This window comes from Rhinichthys klamathensis, unplaced genomic scaffold (genome assembly GCF_029890125.1).
Source record: "Rhinichthys klamathensis goyatoka isolate OS25496 unplaced genomic scaffold, OSU_Roscu_1.1 h1tg000421l_1, whole genome shotgun sequence".
NCBI lineage: Eukaryota > Metazoa > Chordata > Actinopteri > Cypriniformes > Leuciscidae > Rhinichthys > Rhinichthys klamathensis.
Window position 1 is genome coordinate 621,917 of NW_026606919.1, and position 19,505 is coordinate 641,421.

The following is a 19,505-nucleotide window of genomic DNA, read 5'->3' on the forward strand; positions in this document are numbered from 1 at the left end:
CTAACAACATGCTGATCATGCTAGTATGTTGGTAGCATGATGCTAACAACATGCTAATCATGCTAGCATGATGCTAACAACATGCTAATCATGCTAGCATCATGCTAGCAACATGCTAATCATGCTAGCAACATGCTAGCAAAATGCTAATCATGCTAGCATCATGCTAGCAACATGCTAATCATCATGCTAGCAACATGCTAATCATGCTAGCAACATGCTATAAACATGCTAATCATGCTAGCATCATGCTAGCAACATGCTAGCAAAATGCTAATCATGGTAACATCATGCTAGCAACATGCTAATCATGCTAGGAACATGCTAATAATGCTAGCATAATGCTAACAACATGTTAATCATGCTAGCATGATGTAAGCAAACTGCTAATCATGCTAGCATCTTGGTAAAAACTAGCTAACCGCACGCTAGCAACCGAGCGGCGAGTTTTGCCACTGCAAGCACCACTTCACATTTTCTTCTGGAAATGTACATTCTAGTTATTATTCTTTTTCTGAGACTAAAAATTTCTATATCTAACTCCTCCTAGAGCTTTAACTCCACATACTCCAAACTCGGCACGGACACTCAAACTGTTCTGACTCGAGTTGCTATATCTTTTCTAACTGATCGGACTTACGGTTTTCCTAAAAATGACGATCAAAGTCGGAAAAAAGTCCCATTGACTTAACATTGCGGAATGTTCAGATTTTCAAACTGACCAACTGCCAAAAATTCAAAAATTCAAATCTAAACACCTTGAAGCCCTAGACTCAATCAAACTGCCAAACTGCCATTCTATATGTACTAATGAACTTATCTATCTATCTATCTATCTATCTATCTATTCTATCTATTGTTACGTCCCTGTGGTTCCGCGTATGTGTTTTCTTTTGGTTTCTCTTTCTCTGCTATCACCTTCTTAGGTGTGCGTCCTCACTCATCTGCTGTTGGCTGGGAGAGATGTCAATCATCATTACATCGTGACGTCATCTCCTTCCCGCCGCCTATCAAGTTCAACACTCGAGTTTAAAGGGAAGCGGGAGAGGAACGCATGTCGGCTTGCTTTCTTTTCTGTCGCTTTGCTTGCCGCCTTTGTGTTTATTTTCCGTTACAGATATTGTCCTGTTGTTTTTTCTTTCTGCCATGACGGCGTGTTTTGAGATTACCAAGTGTAATGTGTTTTGCCATGACGGCGTGTTTTGAGATTACCAAGTGTAATGTGTTCTGCCATGACGGCGTGTTTTGAGATTACCAAGTGTAATGTGTTTTGCCATGACGGCGTGTTCTGAGATTGCTAAGAGTAATGTGTTCTGCCATGATGGCGTGTTTTGAGGTTACCAAGAGAAATTCGGACAGGTAATATGTCACGTGACGTACACAAAGCAACACTTAGCAAACTCGATGTATACAAACCCCAGGTAGGGAAGTGAACGCCACCCATGGATGTTTTGTTATTAGTTAGAACAGCTAGAGAGGGCGCTTAGGCGCTGAAGATTACTGTCTTTTCTTTTCTTTTTGTTATTAGTTAGTAAGAGGTTGGGACTAGATAGTCGGAGTTTGTTTTGTTTCTTTCTTTTATTTGGCGTCACTATTTATGTCCTTATTCTCTTGGGTTGTTTATTTTTTTGAACTCTCAATCTGTTTATATTTTGTTTATTTTCTTGGTGTCCACAAATATATTTATCATCATTATTATTATTGTCCATCTTTTGCATTTACACTTCAAGTACAATAAACCGTACTTTATTTTCTTTCATAATACTTTGTTGTGTCGTCTCTTGCCACCTTAAATACACCATCTTCTGGTCACGACCTCAATGTTGCCCCTTTAAAGACCTTTTGTCTAAGGGTGCGTAACATTTAATGGGGGCTCGTCCGGGATCTTTAATCCCAAGTTAATTTAGTTGTGATCAGTTGTATGTGTGTATGCTAGTGGTGAGTGACGTTACGTTAGTTTGGCGGCATATTCATGCAGAGTAGTATTTTTGTACTCGTTTGCTGGTTGTGCATCATGGAAATGTTTAGCTTGCAGAAGTTCATTGCCAACCCGTCTTTTGAACAGATTAGTTCATGTAAGAAGCAAGATTTAGTGCTGATAGCTGATCACTATCAGGTTGTTGTGAGTAGACAAGCTCTTAAGAGTGAGATAAAAAGTAAGTTGATACAACGTTTAAAAGAGATCAATGTTCTTCCTATGTCAAATGCCGTGGGTGATGAGGAGGCTAGCGGAGGTGTTGGTGTGAGTGACGTTGCAGTGGCACATCGCAGTTTTGTGGATGATGAGGATAAGCGGAGCGGTAGAGCTGATGCTGAGGCGGAGGTGAGAGCCGAGGCTAAGGCCGGCTTGCCACCGTTTGATCCATTCTCTCCCAGTTCTGTTGATTCGAGAGACGGCGCGCGACTGAAAGTCCGCTTAGCCCGTTTACAATATGAGGCGCAGGAGAAAGCCGAGGCACGTCAAGCTGAGATAAATCTGCGTTTGGAAGTACGCAGGCTTGAAATTGAGGCTGAGACTCAGGTAAAGCTGCGACAGCTCGATCTGGACGCGATGCAGATCACTGCCAGTTCGGCTGCGCAGTTGAATCCAGGTCCGGTCTCTGATGTTCCTCCGCGGTCTGATTCATCCCAGGTAAGATTTGACATAAGTAAGCACATTGTCTTAGTTCCTCAGTTCAGAGAATCAGAGGTGGATTCTTATTTCACTGCATTTGAACGCATAGCTACTTCTCTTCATTGGCCTAAAGACGTCTGGTCTCTGTTATTACAGTGTAAATTGATTGGAAAAGCTCAAGAGGTTTGTTCTACTTTATCTCTAGAAGAAAGTTTAAAATATGACTTTATGAAAGCTTCGATACTTCGTGCTTATGAGTTAGTCCCAGAGGCTTATCGGCAGAAGTTTCGAGGGCATAAAAAAAATTCGGCACAGACATTCGTGGAATTTGCAAGAGACAAAGGAATTTTATTTGACAAGTGGTGCACAGCTAGCAAAGTGAGTGACTTTAATGAGTTAAGAGAACTTGTACTGCTCGAAGAGTTCAAAGGGTGTTTGCCTGATCGTGTTGTGGTCTATCTAAATGAACAGAAGGTAACTTCGTTGTCTCACGCAGCCGTGTTAGCGGATGAATTTGTTTTAACCCACAAAAATGTTTTTTCACTTGCACGTTCAGAGAGGTCACAGCCTGCTCCTGTGCAAACCCAAACGTTTCGTTCTAAAAACAGTCCACCTCGTGATAGAGAGGATCGAGAATGTTTTTATTGTCACAAACAAGGACATGTGATCGCAGATTGTTTGACGTTAAAACGCAAGCAGCAGCCTAAAAGCGTAGGGTTTGTGAAAACTGTTAAGCCGACTGTTAGTGTGCCTAATGTGAGGAAAATTGATGACAGTTATCAACCTTTTATCTTGAAAGGGTTAATTTCTTTAAACGGAAATCGTGACGACCAGAAAGAAATAAGAATGCTCAGAGACACCGGTGCAATGCAATCTTTTATTGTGGCAGATAGATTACCATTGTCTGAGGACACTTTCTGTGGCTCAAGTGTGATAGTTCAGGGCATTGACATGAGTTGTATAACTGTGCCATTACATCGTATACATTTACAGAGTGAGTTATGTACGGGATTTGTAAGAGTGGCGGTACGTCCTTCTCTTCCTGTTCAGGGCGTTGATTTTATCCTTGGAAATGATCTAGCTGGAGGAAAAATCTTGCCTGTGTTAGAAGTTGTTGCAAAACCAGATGTGTGTAGTCAATCAGATGATGTGTCACATACTTACCCTGAAGTTTTTCCCGCATGCGCTGTCACTCGCGCTCAGTCGCGTAAAGTGGGTGATATGGTGGATTTGTCTGACTCTGTTTTTATCCCTCTTCTTGCTGGTGACGAATCATTGTGCACTGTTACGTCATCAAAAATAGATAAATCACAGTCAGAGAAAATGAGAGAAAATGTGTCTGACGCACCAGAATTGAAAATGTCCGTGTCACGAGAGAAAATTATTTCTGCACAGAAAGAAGATAAATCTCTCATTACTGCTTTTAATTCTGCTGTCTCTCTTGAGGTAGCTAAAAATCAGAAAGTTGCTTATTTTCTTGAGAATGAGTTATTGATGAGAAAGTGGTGTTCTAGCACAAACGATTCAGATTGGAATGTTGTGTATCAGGTGGTCATTCCTTCTCCTTATCGTCAGCATGTGTTATGTTTAGCGCATGATCATCAGCTTGCCGGTCACTTAGGAATTACGAAAACGTATGATAGGATTTTACAGCACTTCTTTTGGCCAGGCTTGAAGAAGGATGTTGCTCAGTACTGTCGTACTTGTCACACATGTCAAACTGTTGGGAAGCCGAACCAGGTGATTCGTCCTGCTCCACTGTTTCCCATACCAGCAATCGGGGAGCCGTTCGAGCATGTGCTCATAGACTGTGTTGGGCCGTTGCCTAAAACAAAATCGGGTAACCAGTTTTTGTTTACCATAATGTGCATGTCTACTAGGTTTCCAGAGGCAATTCCACTGAGAAAAATCACCGCACCCGTTATTGTCAAAGCATTAGTGAAGTTCTTTTCCACTTTCGGTCTTCCGAAAATAGTACAAAGCGATCAGGGCACAAATTTTTTATCAAGACTTTTTAAACAAGTGCTGGAGTCTTTAGAAATTTCTCACCGAGTTTCAAGTGCGTACCATCCACAAAGCCAGGGCGCACTTGAACGCTTTCACCAGACACTTAAGTCGATGCTTAAGAAGTACTGCATGGACACTGCTAAAGACTGGGATGAGGGGGTTCCCTTAGTATTATTCGCGGTAAGAGAGACTGTACAAGAATCTCTTGGTTTCAGTCCAGCCGAACTTGTATTCGGACATCAGATGAGAGGACCTTTGAAAGTTTTTAAAGAACACATTTTGACCACTGTTTCAAGTCCTCACACGAATGTACTGGATTATGTGAGTAAGTTTCGAGATCGTTTGCATACTGCTTGGTCACTAGCTAAAGAATCTCTAGGAAATGCTCAGAAAAGCATGAAGCGCAAGTATGATCAGAGAGCAGTTGCGCGTTCGTTTTCAGCCGGTGATAAAGTGTTGGTGCTTTTACCTGTTCCAGGATCATCTTTGTCCGCCCGTTTCTTTGGTCCTTATGTGGTGAAACAGAAAATGAGTGAAACTGACTATGTGCTTTACACACCTGACAGAAAACGTCAAACCCGAGTTTGTCACATAAACATGCTAAAAGCTTACCATGACAGGGAGATGCCTGAGGTGAAAACTTCAGAGGAGACTGCAGGGCCCGCTGTCTCATCTGTCGCATTAGCCGTGGATCTGTTAAAACCTGTTGATATCTCGGGGGCTGACGAGGATGGGGTCGTGCTTCGCAATGCTCCTCAGCAGTGTGCAAGGTTAGCTAATTCCGAGATTTTAAAAGATCTTCACTCGTATCTGAATCATTTAACTCCTGACCAGAGAACTGACATTGTTAAAATAATATCTGATTTTAACTGTCTGTTTAGTGATGTTCCTAAACAAACAAATGTTTTACAACATGATATTGTTGTAAATGATGCTCGTCCTATTAAGCAACATGCTTATCGCATAAATGCAGTCAAGAAATCTGTTATGCGTCAAGAAGTGAATTATCTGCTTGAGAATAATTTAGCCAGGCCTAGTTGCAGTCCCTGGAGTTCTCCGTGTCTTCTCGTTCCTAAACCTGACGGCACGTATAGATTTTGTACGGATTTCCGTAAAGTGAACGCCGTAACGGTGCCAGACAGTTATCCGTTACCGCGAATGGAAGACTGTATTGATAATCTTGGGTCTGCTCGCTTTGTTACAAAGCTGGATATGCTGAAAGGGTACTGGCAGGTACCACTTACTCCACAAGCGTCAGATATCTCAGCATTTGTAACACCAGACAAGTTCCTCCAATACACAGCGATGGCTTTCGGACTCAGAAACGCTCCAGCCACCTTTCAGCGTCTTGTAAATATCGTCTTAGCTGATGTACCGAATTGCAATGCGTATCTTGATGATTTAGTTTTATATTCAGTGACTTGGAAGGAACATGTGTGCTTGTTGAGAACTGTGTTCGAACGTCTACGTGCAGCTAACTTAACTCTCAACTTGGCAAAGTGTGAGTTTGGTCGAGCGACTGTCACTTATCTGGGTAAAGAGGTTGGACAAGGCCAGGTACGACCAGTGGAGGCTAAGGTTACCGCTATTGCAGATTTTCCAGTCCCTACCACTCGACGACAGTTGCGAAGATTTCTAGGTATGGCTGGTTATTACCGCAGTTTCTGTAAAAACTTCTCAACCGTTGTTACTCCTCTCACCTCGTTGCTTAGTCCATCTAAACTTTTTAAATGGTCTGTGGAGTGTCAGAATGCTTTTGATTGTGTCAAAATGCTTTTATGTAATGCACCTGTTCTCGTTGCACCTGATTGTACGCATACTTTCAAGCTTGAGGTCGATGCCAGTGCTGTTGGAGCAGGAGCTGTTCTTCTTCAGGAGGATACCCATGGTATAGATCATCCTGTGAGTTATTATTCCCGTAAGTTTAATAAACATCAGCTTAACTATTCTACCATTGAAAAAGAAGCACTTGCTCTCTTGCTTGCTCTCCAGCATTTCGAAGTTTACCTCGGTTCCAGTAGTCTTCCTATCACAGTCTTCACCGATCATAACCCTCTAGTGTTTTTATCCAGGATGTACAATCAAAACCAGCGTTTGATGCGCTGGGCTCTAGTACTCCAGAATTATAATTTGGAGATCAAGCACAAAAAGGGTGTTGATAATGTTTTGGCTGACGCTCTTTCGAGAGTGTAAAAATATTGTCTGTTTTAACTTGTTTTTCACAAACAGGTTTGCTCTTAAGGGTGGGAGTGTTACGTCCCTGTGGTTCCGCGTATGTGTTTTCTTTTGGTTTCTCTTTCTCTGCTATCACCTTCTTAGGTGTGCGTCCTCACTCATCTGCTGTTGGCTGGGAGAGATGTCAATCATCATTACATCGTGACGTCATCTCCTTCCCGCCGCCTATCAAGTTCAACACTCGAGTTTAAAGGGAAGCGGGAGAGGAACGCATGTCGGCTTGCTTTCTTTTCTGTCGCTTTGCTTGCCGCCTTTGTGTTTATTTTCCGTTACAGATATTGTCCTGTTGTTTTTTCTTTCTGCCATGACGGCGTGTTTTGAGATTACCAAGTGTAATGTGTTTTGCCATGACGGCGTGTTTTGAGATTACCAAGTGTAATGTGTTCTGCCATGACGGCGTGTTTTGAGATTACCAAGTGTAATGTGTTTTGCCATGACGGCGTGTTCTGAGATTGCTAAGAGTAATGTGTTCTGCCATGATGGCGTGTTTTGAGGTTACCAAGAGAAATTCGGACAGGTAATATGTCACGTGACGTACACAAAGCAACACTTAGCAAACTCGATGTATACAAACCCCAGGTAGGGAAGTGAACGCCACCCATGGATGTTTTGTTATTAGTTAGAACAGCTAGAGAGGGCGCTTAGGCGCTGAAGATTACTGTCTTTTCTTTTCTTTTTGTTATTAGTTAGTAAGAGGTTGGGACTAGATAGTCGGAGTTTGTTTTGTTTCTTTCTTTTATTTGGCGTCACTATTTATGTCCTTATTCTCTTGGGTTGTTTATTTTTTTGAACTCTCAATCTGTTTATATTTTGTTTATTTTCTTGGTGTCCACAAATATATTTATCATCATTATTATTATTGTCCATCTTTTGCATTTACACTTCAAGTACAATAAACCGTACTTTATTTTCTTTCATAATACTTTGTTGTGTCGTCTCTTGCCACCTTAAATACACCATCTTCTGGTCACGACCTCAATGTTGCCCCTTTAAAGACCTTTTGTCTAAGGGTGCGTAACACTATCTATCTATCTATCTATCTATCTATCTATCTATCTATCTATCTATCTATCTATCTATCTATCTATCTATCTATCTCTCTTTTTAACTAATCTTTCATTCTTTCTAACTAATCTTTCATTCTTTCTAACTAATCTTTCTTTCTTTCTAACTAATCTTTCTTTCTTCTAACTAATCTTTCATTCTTTCTAACTAATCTTTCTTTCTTTCTAACTAATCTTTCTTTCTTCTAACTAATCTTTCTTTCTTTCTAACTAATCTATCTTTCTTTCTAACTAACCTTTCTTTCTTTCTAACTAATCTATCTTTCTTTCTAACTAATCTATCTTTCTTTCTAACTAATCTTTCTTTCTTCTAACTAATCTATCTTTCTTTCTAACTTTCTAACTAATCTATCTTTCTTTTTAACTAATCTTTCTTTCTTTCTAACTAATCTATCTTTCTTTCTAACTAATCTTTCTTTCTTTGTAACTAATCTATCTTTCTTTCTAACTAATCTTTCTTTCTTCTAACTAATCTATCTTTCTTTCTAACTTTCTAACTAATCTATCTTTCTTTCTAACTAATCTTTCTTTCTTTCTAACTAATCTTTCTTTCTTTCTTTCTAACTAATCTATCTTTCTTTCTAACTTATCTTTCTTTTTTATTTCTAACTAATCTCTTTCTTTCTAACTAATCTATCTTTCTTTCTAACTAATCTATCTTTCTTTCTAACTAATCTATCTTTCTTTCTAACTAATCTTTCTTTCTTTCTAACTAATCTATCTTTCTTTCTAACTTATCTTTCTTTCTTTCTAACTAATCTATCTTTCTTTCTAACTAATCTTTCTTTCTTTCTTACTAATCTATCTTTTTTTCTAACTAATCTATCCATCTTTCTTTCTAACTAATCTATCGTTCTTTCTTTCTAACTAATCTATCTATCTTTCTTTCTAACTAATCTATCTTTCTTTCTAACTAACCTTTCTTTCTTTCTAACTAATCTATCTTTCTTTCTAACTAATCTATCTTTCTTTCTAACTAATCTTTCTTTCTTCTAACTAATCTATCTTTCTTTCTAACTTTCTAACTAATCTATCTTTCTTTCTAACTAATCTTTCTTTCTTTCTAACTAATCTATCTTTCTTTCTAACTAATCTTTCTTTCTTTGTAACTAATCTATCTTTCTTTCTAACTAATCTTTCTTTCTTCTAACTAATCTATCTTTCTTTCTAACTTTCTAACTAATCTATCTTTCTTTCTAACTAATCTTTCTTTCTTTCTAACTAATCTTTCTTTCTTTCTTTCTAACTAATCTATCTTTCTTTCTAACTTATCTTTCTTTTTTATTTCTAACTAATCTCTTTCTTTCTAACTAATCTATCTTTCTTTCTAACTAATCTATCTTTCTTTCTAACTAATCTATCTTTCTTTCTAACTAATCTTTCTTTCTTTCTAACTAATCTATCTTTCTTTCTAACTTATCTTTCTTTCTTTCTAACTAATCTATCTTTCTTTCTAACTAATCTTTCTTTCTTTCTTACTAATCTATCTTTCTTTCTAACTAATCTATCCATCTTTCTTTCTAACTAATCTATCGTTCTTTCTTTCTAACTAATCTATCTATCTTTCTTTCTAACTAATCTATCTTTCTTTCATTCTAACAAATCTATCTATCTTTCTTTCTAACTAATCTATCTTTCTTTTTTTCTAACTAATCTTTCTTTCTTTCTAACCAATCTATCTATCTGTAACGAGGTGCGGTGAAGGAAGATAGGAGGCTGGATCCAAACGCAGTTTACACGCTTTATTTAAACAAACTAGAACTCAAACAGAGACTCAGAACGTGGAACAAGAACGACCAACACTCACGTTAATCCTGAAACATATATAACAACTCACAAAGACAGGGCAGAAACACAGGGCTTAAATAATCAAGAACAAACGAGCTAACAGGATAACAAGGGGGCGTGGGAAAATCAGAACACCTGGAAAAACTAATGACAAGACAGGGAACCACTAAACATGACATTATGACATAACCCCCCCCTTAAGGGCGGCTCCTGACGCCCAAACAAAAAAAAACCCCAAAAAAGTTCAGGAGGGCGGTGAAGCACAGGCGGTCTTGGGGGAGGGATGGAGGGCCAGGCCCGTGCAGGGGAACGGGACCAGGACCTAGGCAAGGCGGGCCTGGGCCGCAGAGCGTGGGCGGACCAGACTGGGCCGGTGGCCAGGGCGGAGCCGGACGAGGCGAAGGCCAGGGCGGAGCCGGACGAGGCGAAGGCCAGGGCCAGGGCGGAGCCGGACGAGGCGAAGGCCAGGGCGGAGCAGGACGAGATGGCGGCCATGGAGGTGAAGCCTCCTCGGGTGGCCATGGTGGAGAGGCCCTTATGGTCTCCTCACCGGACCCTTGGCCCCCCCCCAAAAAATACTTGGGGAAATCCACGGGTTCAGGAAAGCCCTCCCGGAGCTTGAAGGGCGCAGGCAGGGCGAGGCGCAGAGGCGGGGCCGGCAGGGCGAGGCGCAGAGGCGGGGCCGGCAGGGCGAGGCGCAGAGGCGGGGCCGGCAGGGCGAGGCGCAGAGGCGGGGCCGGCAGGGCGAGGCGCAGAGGCGGCGCAGGCAGGGCGAGGCGCAGAGGCGGGGCCGGCAGGGCGAGGTGCAGAGGCGGGGCCGGCAGGGCGAGGAGTCTGGGAACGCCCTCCGGAGCCTGGCGAGCCAAACGAGTCCTCCCTCTCTTCCTTCTGCGACGGCGCTTCACTGGGCTGGATTCACTTGACTTGGAACTGGACTCACTTGACTTGGAACTGGACTCACTTGACTTGGAACTGGACTCACTTGACTTGGAACTGGACTCACTTGACTTGGAACTGGACTCACTTGACTTGGAACTGGACTCACTTGACTTGGAACTGGACTCACTTGACTTGGAACTGGACTCACTTGACTTGGAACTGGACTCACTTGACTTGGAACTGGACTCACTTGACTTGGAACTGGACTCACTTGACTTGGAACTGGACTCACTTGACTTGGAACTGGACTCACTTGACTTGGAACTGGAGTCACTGGACTCACTTGACTTGGAACTTGACTCACTTGACTCACTTGACTTGGAACTTGACTCGGCGGAACTTGACTCACTGGAACTTGACTCACTTGACTCACTTGACTCGGCGGCACTTGACTCACTTGACTCGGCGGCACTTGACTCACTTGACTCGGCGGCACTTGACTCACTTGACTCGGCGGCACTTGACTCACTTGACTCGGCGGCACTTGACTCACTCGACTCGTTCGCGCCGGCTGGCACGCGTTCAAACTTCGGTTCGGCTAGCGAAACCTCCGCCGCGGTTTCTGGATTAGCAAAATCAACAGGACCAGTGCGGAATATGGGCTCGAGGGGTCCGACACGAAGAGTGGGTTTGGCGGAGCAGATGTGCAGCGCGGGTTCGGCTGAGCAGACATGAAGCGCGGGCTTGAGGAGCGCGGGTTCGGCTGAGCTGAAGTGAAGCGCGGTCTCTCGCCGCTTCTCCTCCACGCCCACAGTAAATGATGAACCGCTCCTGAAGAGGGCCAGGTTGACATACCCCTCCAGGGTCCAGCTGGTACAGTCATCCGGCATTAACTGGGCAACGTCCTCGTCCAACCCGCTCCAAAACAAGTCCATGAGCTCGAGGTCTTCTAAAGCCCCCAGACGACAGCACGACATAAAATCCCTCACGTACCTCTCGATGGACTGGCCTTCCTGGAATATCGAGGCAAGGAAACTTCTGAGGGCCTGGTTGCTGACAACTGTGGGAGCGACTGCTGGATCCATTTTGCGGTGAGTTGTTCTGTAACGCGATGCGGTGAAGGCAGATAGGAGGCTGGATCCAAACGCAGTTTACACGCTTTATTTAAACAAACACACTTAAACAGAGACTCGGAACTTGGAACAGGAACGACCAACACTCACGTTAATCCTGAAACACATATAACAACTCACAAAGACAGGGCAGAAACACAGGGCTTAAATAATCAAGAACAAACGAGCTAACAGGATAACAAGGGGGCGTGGGAAAATCAGAACACACTCTCTCGCACTGTCGAGCGCGCGCTCGGACACACTCGGTCTCTCTCGCACTGTCGAGCGCGCGCTCGGACACACTCGGTCTCTCTCGCACTGTCGAGCGCGCGCTCGGACACACTCGGTCTCTCTCGCACTGTCGAGCGCGCGCTCGGACACACTCGGTCTCTCTCGCACTGTCGAGCGCTCGCTCGGACACACTCGGTCTCTCTCGCACTGTCGAGCGCGCGCTCGGACACACTCGGTCTCTCTCGCACTGTCGAGCGCTCGCTCGGACACACTCGGTCTCTCTCGCACTGTCGAGCGCGCGCTCGGACACACTCGGTCTCTCTCGCACTGTCGAGCGTGCTCGCGGACACACTCGGTCTCTCTCGCACTGTCGAGCGCGCGCTCGGACACACTCGGTCTCTCTCGCACTGTCGAGCGCTCGCTCGGACACACTCGGTCTCTCTCGCACTGTCGAGCGCGCGCTCGGACACACTCGGTCTCTCTCGCACTGTCGAGCGTGCTCGCGGACACACTCGGTCTCTCTCGCACTGTCGAGCGCGCGCTCGGACACACTCGGTCTCTCTCGCACTGTCGAGCGCGCTCGCGGACACACTCGGTCTCTCTCGCACTGTCGAGCGTGCGCTCGGACACACTCGGTCTCTCTCGCACTGTCGAGCGCTTGCTCGGACACACTCGGTCTCTCTCGCACTGTCGAGCGCGCTCGCGGACACACTCGGTCTCTCTCGCACTGTCGAGCGCGCGCTCGGACACACTCGGTCTCTCTCGCACTGTCGAGCGCGCGCTCGGACACACTCGGTCTCTCTCGCACTGTCGAGCGCTCGCGGACACACTCGGTCTCTCTCGCACTGTCGAGCGCGCGCTCGGACACACTCGGTCTCTCTCGCACTGTCGAGCGCGCGCTCGGACACACTCGGTCTCTCTCGCACTGTCGAGCGCTCGCGGACACACTCGGTCTCTCTCGCACTGTCGAGCGCGCGCTCGGACACACTCGGTCTCTCTCGCACTGTCGAGCGCGCGCTCGGACACACTCGGTCTCTCTCGCACTGTCGAGCGCTCGCGGACACACTCGGTCTCTCTCGCACTGTCGAGCGTGCTCGCGGACACACTCGGTCTCTCTCGCACTGTCGAGCGCTCGCTCGGACACACTCGGTCTCTCTCGCACTGTCGAGCGCTCGCGGACACACTCGGTCTCTCTCGCACTGTCGAGCGCGCTCGGACACACTCGGTCTCTCTCGCACTGTCGAGCGCGCGCTCGGACACACTCGGTCTCTCTCGCACTGTCGAGCGTGCTCGCGGACACACTCGGTCTCTCTCGCACTGTCGAGCGCGCGCTCGGACACACTCGGTCTCTCTCGCACTGTCGAGCGCGCGCTCGGACACACTCGGTCTCTCTCGCACTGTCGAGCGCGCGCTCGGACACACTCGGTCTCTCTCGCACTGTCGAGCGCTCGCGGACACACTCGGTCTCTCTCGCACTGTCGAGCGCTCGCGGACACACTCGGTCTCTCTCGCACTGTCGAGCGCGCGCTCGGACACACTCGGTCTCTCTCGCGACCAAGGCTGCATTTATATAGGCCTATATATATATATATATATATATATAAAACGAATATTCTGAAATTATTAGACTTTAAAACGGCGGTTTTCTATGTGAATATATAGTAAAGTGTAATGTATTCCTGTGATCAAAGCTGAATTTTCAGCATCATTACTCCAGTCTTCAGTGTCACATGATCCTTCAGAAATCACTATAATATGATGATCTGACTGAAATATTATTATCAATGTTGAAAACAGTTGTGTGCAATCTGTTTCCAGGATTCTTTGATGAATAGAAAGTTCGAAAGAACAGCATTTATTTTGTAACATTATAAATGTCTGTAACTTTTGATCAATTTATCAATCCTTGATGAATAAAAGTATTGATTTATTTTATTTATTTCCCCCAAAAATTAAAATAAAAATTCTTACTGACCTCAAACTTTTGAATGGTAGGCTAGTGTTTAATGTTACAAAAGGTTATATTTCAGATAAATGCTGTTCTTCTGAACTTGCTATTCATCAAAGAATCCTGAAATAAAAACTGTAAAAAAAAACTGTTTTCAACACTGATAATAATCATAAATGTTTCTTGAGCATCAAATCATCATATTACAGTGATTTCTGAAGGATCATGTGACACTGAAGACTGGAGTAAAGACTTCTTTTAAAAATTTTAAAGGCTTATCGATCCAAAACTTTTGAACGAAATGTGTAAATATATAAACGGTTGAATTATCATGTGAGCAATCCCAATAGTGTATGTAGGAGTAAATGCTGAGTAATAATGATGGTATGAATGACAGTTTGAGTAATAATAGACGCTTTCTTTAATCCAAACAGACTTCAACCAGGCGAAGAAGAGGCAAGTGGCCACGCCCCGCAAATCAGGACAATAACACACTCTGTGGTTGTGTGTGTGTGTGTGTGTGTGTGGTTGTGTGTGTGTGTGTGTGGTTGTGTGGTTGTGTGTGTGTGTGTGTGTGTGTGTGTGTGTGTGTGTGTGTGTGTGTGTGTGTGTGTGTGTGTGTGGTGTGTGTGTGTGTGGTGTGTGTGTGTGTGGTGTGTGTGTGTGTGGTTGTGTGTGTGTGTTTTGACGTGAACTCAGAACTCTCTCTGTCTTCCATCATGTGTTATTCAGGACTGGGAATCTGTCATTCCTCTTTAAGCACTTCCTGTTTATATGTTTGCATTTCAACGGTTAACATTTATCTAAAAAAAATCCCTTTAAATTCGATGTGTGGAGGAAAGATTGGAAACATCCCTGAATGAATCTTTCAGAATCATGAAAAGGGTTTCATTACGAACAATGACAGTAAAACATTGTTTTTTTTCAGTGTGCACATTCAAATGTATTGCTTTATTGCACAAAACATGTTGCTAATTTTTAAATGTTTGGTGCCAATTTTTTTTGTTGACACATTAAAGTTATTGTTATTATAAACGTAAACTTCAATTAAGCTGCCAGTATGTTCTCACACACATTCTCGTAACTGAGCTGCGATTATGTTATTGCAACATAATTTTATTTACAAACACTTGGCGTCGTTCGTGAAACACGAGCAGAATCGCTGCAGTTTTTCGTACGTTAATTCGTACATCATGTTGCGTTAAATTTAGTGCGAAAATTAATGTACACATTTTTAACAGACATTTGTTCCAGGGTTATTATTGTTAACTTTAACTAAAACTGTTAAAAACATTTCTGTTAGTTGAAATAAAGCTAAAATAAATTTGAGTTGGAAAACAAACTAAATTTAAACTTTTAATTTAGATCATTAATATTAGAAATGTTGCTTTTCATAATAAACTGAAATAAGTTTACGTTTTAAGTGCTAAAAATATTAACTGGAAATAAATAAATTAAACCTTAATAGTAGTATTAATATATGTAATATGTATGTAGGAAAATGACACGCACTTTTTTTTTTTTACTTAACATTTCTGCTCGTGTTTTGCGATATACAGCTTCTGAAACTACAGCATATTTACAAAAAAAATGTTGTCATGGAAATACAAGTAACGTGGAGCGATAACGAAATAAACTTAATGAGAGATGTGAACGCCAGACTTTATACATTGAGTAATTAAGATAAAAAGCTTAATTCGGTTAAGTTTTGAATTCCAGCAAACGTTGATGAAATCTATTCTCCGACGTGTGGATTTCTGCGACCTGTTTTTGCACTTGTTATTTTGTGTAGTGTTGTGTAGCATTATTGTTAAAGAGTTCTGAATATGCCATATTTATTTTACTGATGAATGTTGTATTGTAATTGTTGTTTTAATAAAACTTTATGAAGAGAAACTCTGGTGTATGATTTGATTTTGTACGAATAAATCACTTCTTAAAATATTCATGCTGTTGATTGTAAAAAATGTGTTTTGAGGTTAATCATTTTTCTAGGTGGTGTTACTGGTGTAAAGCGGCCCGTTCTCTGGACTGGTACGTGATTCTCATTTCAGTCTCATGTTAACATGTTACAACAATAGTAAACAATTCATCATTTATAAAGCATTAATAGACATTAATAAGCAGTTTATAAATACAGATATAAATGCTTTATTCTTGTTTTAAAAGCAAATCTATAATGTGTTTAATAATTGTATTTTCATACTTTATTAATGATCAATTTATCATTTCTAAAGGAAGTATAGCATTATTTACAAACCAGTTATTTAGGAGTTGTCAGTGGTTCATAAGATAACTTAGAAAGTGTGAGTAAATGATTAATAAACTATTGAAATGTACATTCATACATTTTATTATTCAGACATATAGTAATAGTTTAGTGTGTTAATAAATGCTTTGTTAACATGTATTTCTACTGTAATTCAGGGTTAATTCAGGTAGTTATAAAGCATTTAGTAGTGGTCAGTTAACTCTTTTGTGAGCTCATCTAAAGTGAGGACTAGTTATGCCTTTTAAAGAATTTACAAGACAGATTTAAAGGCTCAGTTATACATTTCTATGTTCTGTATTACTGTGTTGTGTTTGTTTCATTTTTCTGTTTAGAAGATAACTGAGTCTTTAAATCTCCTTTATAAATGCTTTACAAGGCATTAGTCCTCACTTTAGATGAGCTCACAAAATAGTTAACTGACCACTAAATTCTTTATAACTACCTGAATTTACTACATTTACTTACATTTTCTAAGTGATTTTATGAATCACTGACAACTCCTAAATAACTGGTTTGTAAATAATGCTATACTTACATTTACATTTAGTCATTTAGCAGACGCTTTTATCCAAAGCAACTAACCCAAGTAGTCATCGTGAAGAGACAATAACAACCCAAGAAGTGCTCAAAATACAAAGTTCAAATATTGCTCAGAGTAGCATAAACCAGACAAGTGAGGATTTAAGTTTTTTTTTTTTTTTTTTTTGAAAAGATAAATTGATCATTAATAAAGTATGAAAATACAATTATTAAACATATAGATATGCTACTAAATCAATAATAAAGCATGGTCAGATTTGGAAATCTTGCTAAATGTAAAAGCAATCAAACAGACGTCGTAATTTGCTATCTAACAGGGGACTTTAGTGTTAGTGTGACACCTATGTGGTTGCTTTGCAATTTATTAATTTTCATTCTTTTGACCTCAAAAATATTATTACAGTGTATGTTTATGGCAAGAACCGGTCTTTATTGTAAACATAGCTATCACTTTCAGAGATATTTAGAATATGAAATACTGCTAAATGTAAAAGCAATCAAACAGACGTCGTAATTTGCTATCTAACAGGGGACTTTAGTGTTAGTGTGACACCTATGTGGTTGCTTTGCCATTTCTTCATTTTCATTCTTTTGACCTCAAAAATAATATTACAGTGTATGTTTATGGCAAGAACCGGTCTTTATTGTAAACATTGCTATCACTTTCAGAGATAGTCAGAATATGAAATACTGCTAAATGTAAAAGGACTCAAACAGACGTCGTAATTTGCTATCTAACAGGGGACTTTAGTGTTAGTGTGACACCTATGTGGTCGCTTTGCCATTTCTTTATTTTCATTATTTTGACCTCAAAAATATTATTGCAGTGTATGTTTATGGCAAGAACCGGTCTTTATTGTAAACATTGCTATCACTTTCAGAGATAGTCAGAATATGAAATACTGCTAAATGTAAAAGGACTCAAACACATTATTAGTCACAATCGAACAGGGGACTCGTGTCCTTTTGTGTAGTGAAATGACTAAAACATGTTCATGCTGCTTCTGCTGCTTAAATTTAGCATGTGCACTTTAACTTGTGTGGACAAGGCCATGGAATGATGAATAAAAATGGCCAAATCTAGATTAACTTATTTAGTTATAGTCAAAAATATTATTATTATTATATATTTTTGTTGAACATTTAAACTGAAGTTTTAGTTGGGTCAACTATTCAAAATTTAGATGCAAAAATCTCTATATATACAATTATAATTATATAATATATATTCATATTAATATATAATTCTATAATGTTGTAAAGAAAAATTATTCTTTCAAAAATGTCTTGCACCAGTTGAAAAAAACAGTGAAGGACTGAACTGTGTTCACTGAGAAAATCCTATCAAATTGATGGATGGATGGATGGATGGATGGATGGATGGATGGATGGTCAGATTGGGAAATCTTGCTAAATGTAAAAGCAATCAAACAGACGTCGTAATTTGCTATCTAACAGGGGACTTTAGTGTTAGTGTGACACCTATGTGGTTGCTTTGCCATTTCTTAATTTTCATTCTTTTGACCTCAAAAATATTATTACAGTGTATGTTTATGGCAAGAACCGGTCTTTATTGTAAACATTGCTATCACTTTCAGATATAGTCAGAATATGAAATACTGCTAAATGTAAAAGCAATCAAACAGACGTCGTAATTTGCTATCTAACAGGGGACTTTAGTGTTAGTGTGACACCTATGTGGTCGCTTTGCCATTTCTTTATTTTCATTATTTTGACCTCAAAAATATTATTACAGTGTATGTTTATTTCAAGAACCGGTCTTTATTGTAAACATTGCTATCACTTTCAGAGATAGTCAGAATATGAAATACTGCTAAATGTAAAAGCAATCAAACAGACGTCGTAATTTGCTATCTAACAGGGGACTTTAGTGTTAGTGTGACACCTATGTGGTTGCTTTGCCATTTCTTAATTTTCATTCTTTTGACCTCAAAAATATTATTACAGTGTATGTTTATGGCAAGAACCGGTCTTTATTGTAAACATTGCTATCACTTTCAGATATAGTCAGAATATGAAATACTGCTAAATGTAAAAGCAATCAAACAGACGTCGTAATTTGCTATCTAACAGGGGACTTTAGTGTTAGTGTGACACCTATGTGGTCGCTTTGCCATTTCTTTATTTTCATTATTTTGACCTCAAAAATATTATTACAGTGTATGTTTATTTCAAGAACCGGTCTTTATTGTAAACATTGCTATCACTTTCAGAGATAGTCAGAATATGAAATACTGCTAAATGTAAAAGCAATCAAACAGACGTCGTAATTTGCTATCTAACAGGGGACTTTAGTGTTAGTGTGACACCTATGTGGTCGCTTTGCCATTTCTTTATTTTCATTCTTTTGACCTCAAAAATATTATTACAGTGTATGTTTATGGCAAGAACCGGTCTTTATTGTAAACATTGCTATCACTTTCAGAGATAGTCAGAATATGAAATACTGCTAAATGTAAAAGGACTCAAACACATCATTCGTCACCATCGAACAGGGGACTCGTGTCCTTTTGTGTAGTGAAATGACTAAAACATGTTCATGCTGCTTCTGCTGCTTAAATTTAGCATGTGCACTTTAACTTGTGTAAACATGGGCATGGAATGATGAATAAAAATGGTCAAATCTAAATTAACTTATTTAGTTATCGTCAAAAATATTATTATTATTTTAGGCTTATATTTTTGTTGAACATTTAAACTGATAATTTAGTTGAGCCAACTATTCAAAATTTAAATGCAATAATCTCTCTATATACAATTATAGTTATATAATATATATTCATATTAATGTATA

The 19,505-nt window shown here is 40.7% G+C and overlaps 2 long non-coding RNA genes across 2 annotated transcripts; both read right to left on the minus strand.

The window, feature by feature from the left end:
* Positions 1-3,477: 3,477 nt before the first annotated feature.
* Positions 3,478-3,921, minus strand: LOC130070852 (uncharacterized). The gene is made up of 2 exons (XR_008803936.1): positions 3,779-3,921; positions 3,478-3,691 (listed from the first exon to the last, which is right to left on the minus strand). It is a non-coding gene; the product is annotated as an uncharacterized LOC130070852 (long non-coding RNA).
* A 4,799-nt stretch (positions 3,922-8,720) lies between these two features.
* Positions 8,721-9,570, minus strand: LOC130070851 (uncharacterized). The gene is made up of 2 exons (XR_008803935.1): positions 9,400-9,570; positions 8,721-8,817 (listed from the first exon to the last, which is right to left on the minus strand). It is a non-coding gene; the product is annotated as an uncharacterized LOC130070851 (long non-coding RNA).
* Between the last annotated feature and the right edge of the window lie 9,935 nt (positions 9,571-19,505).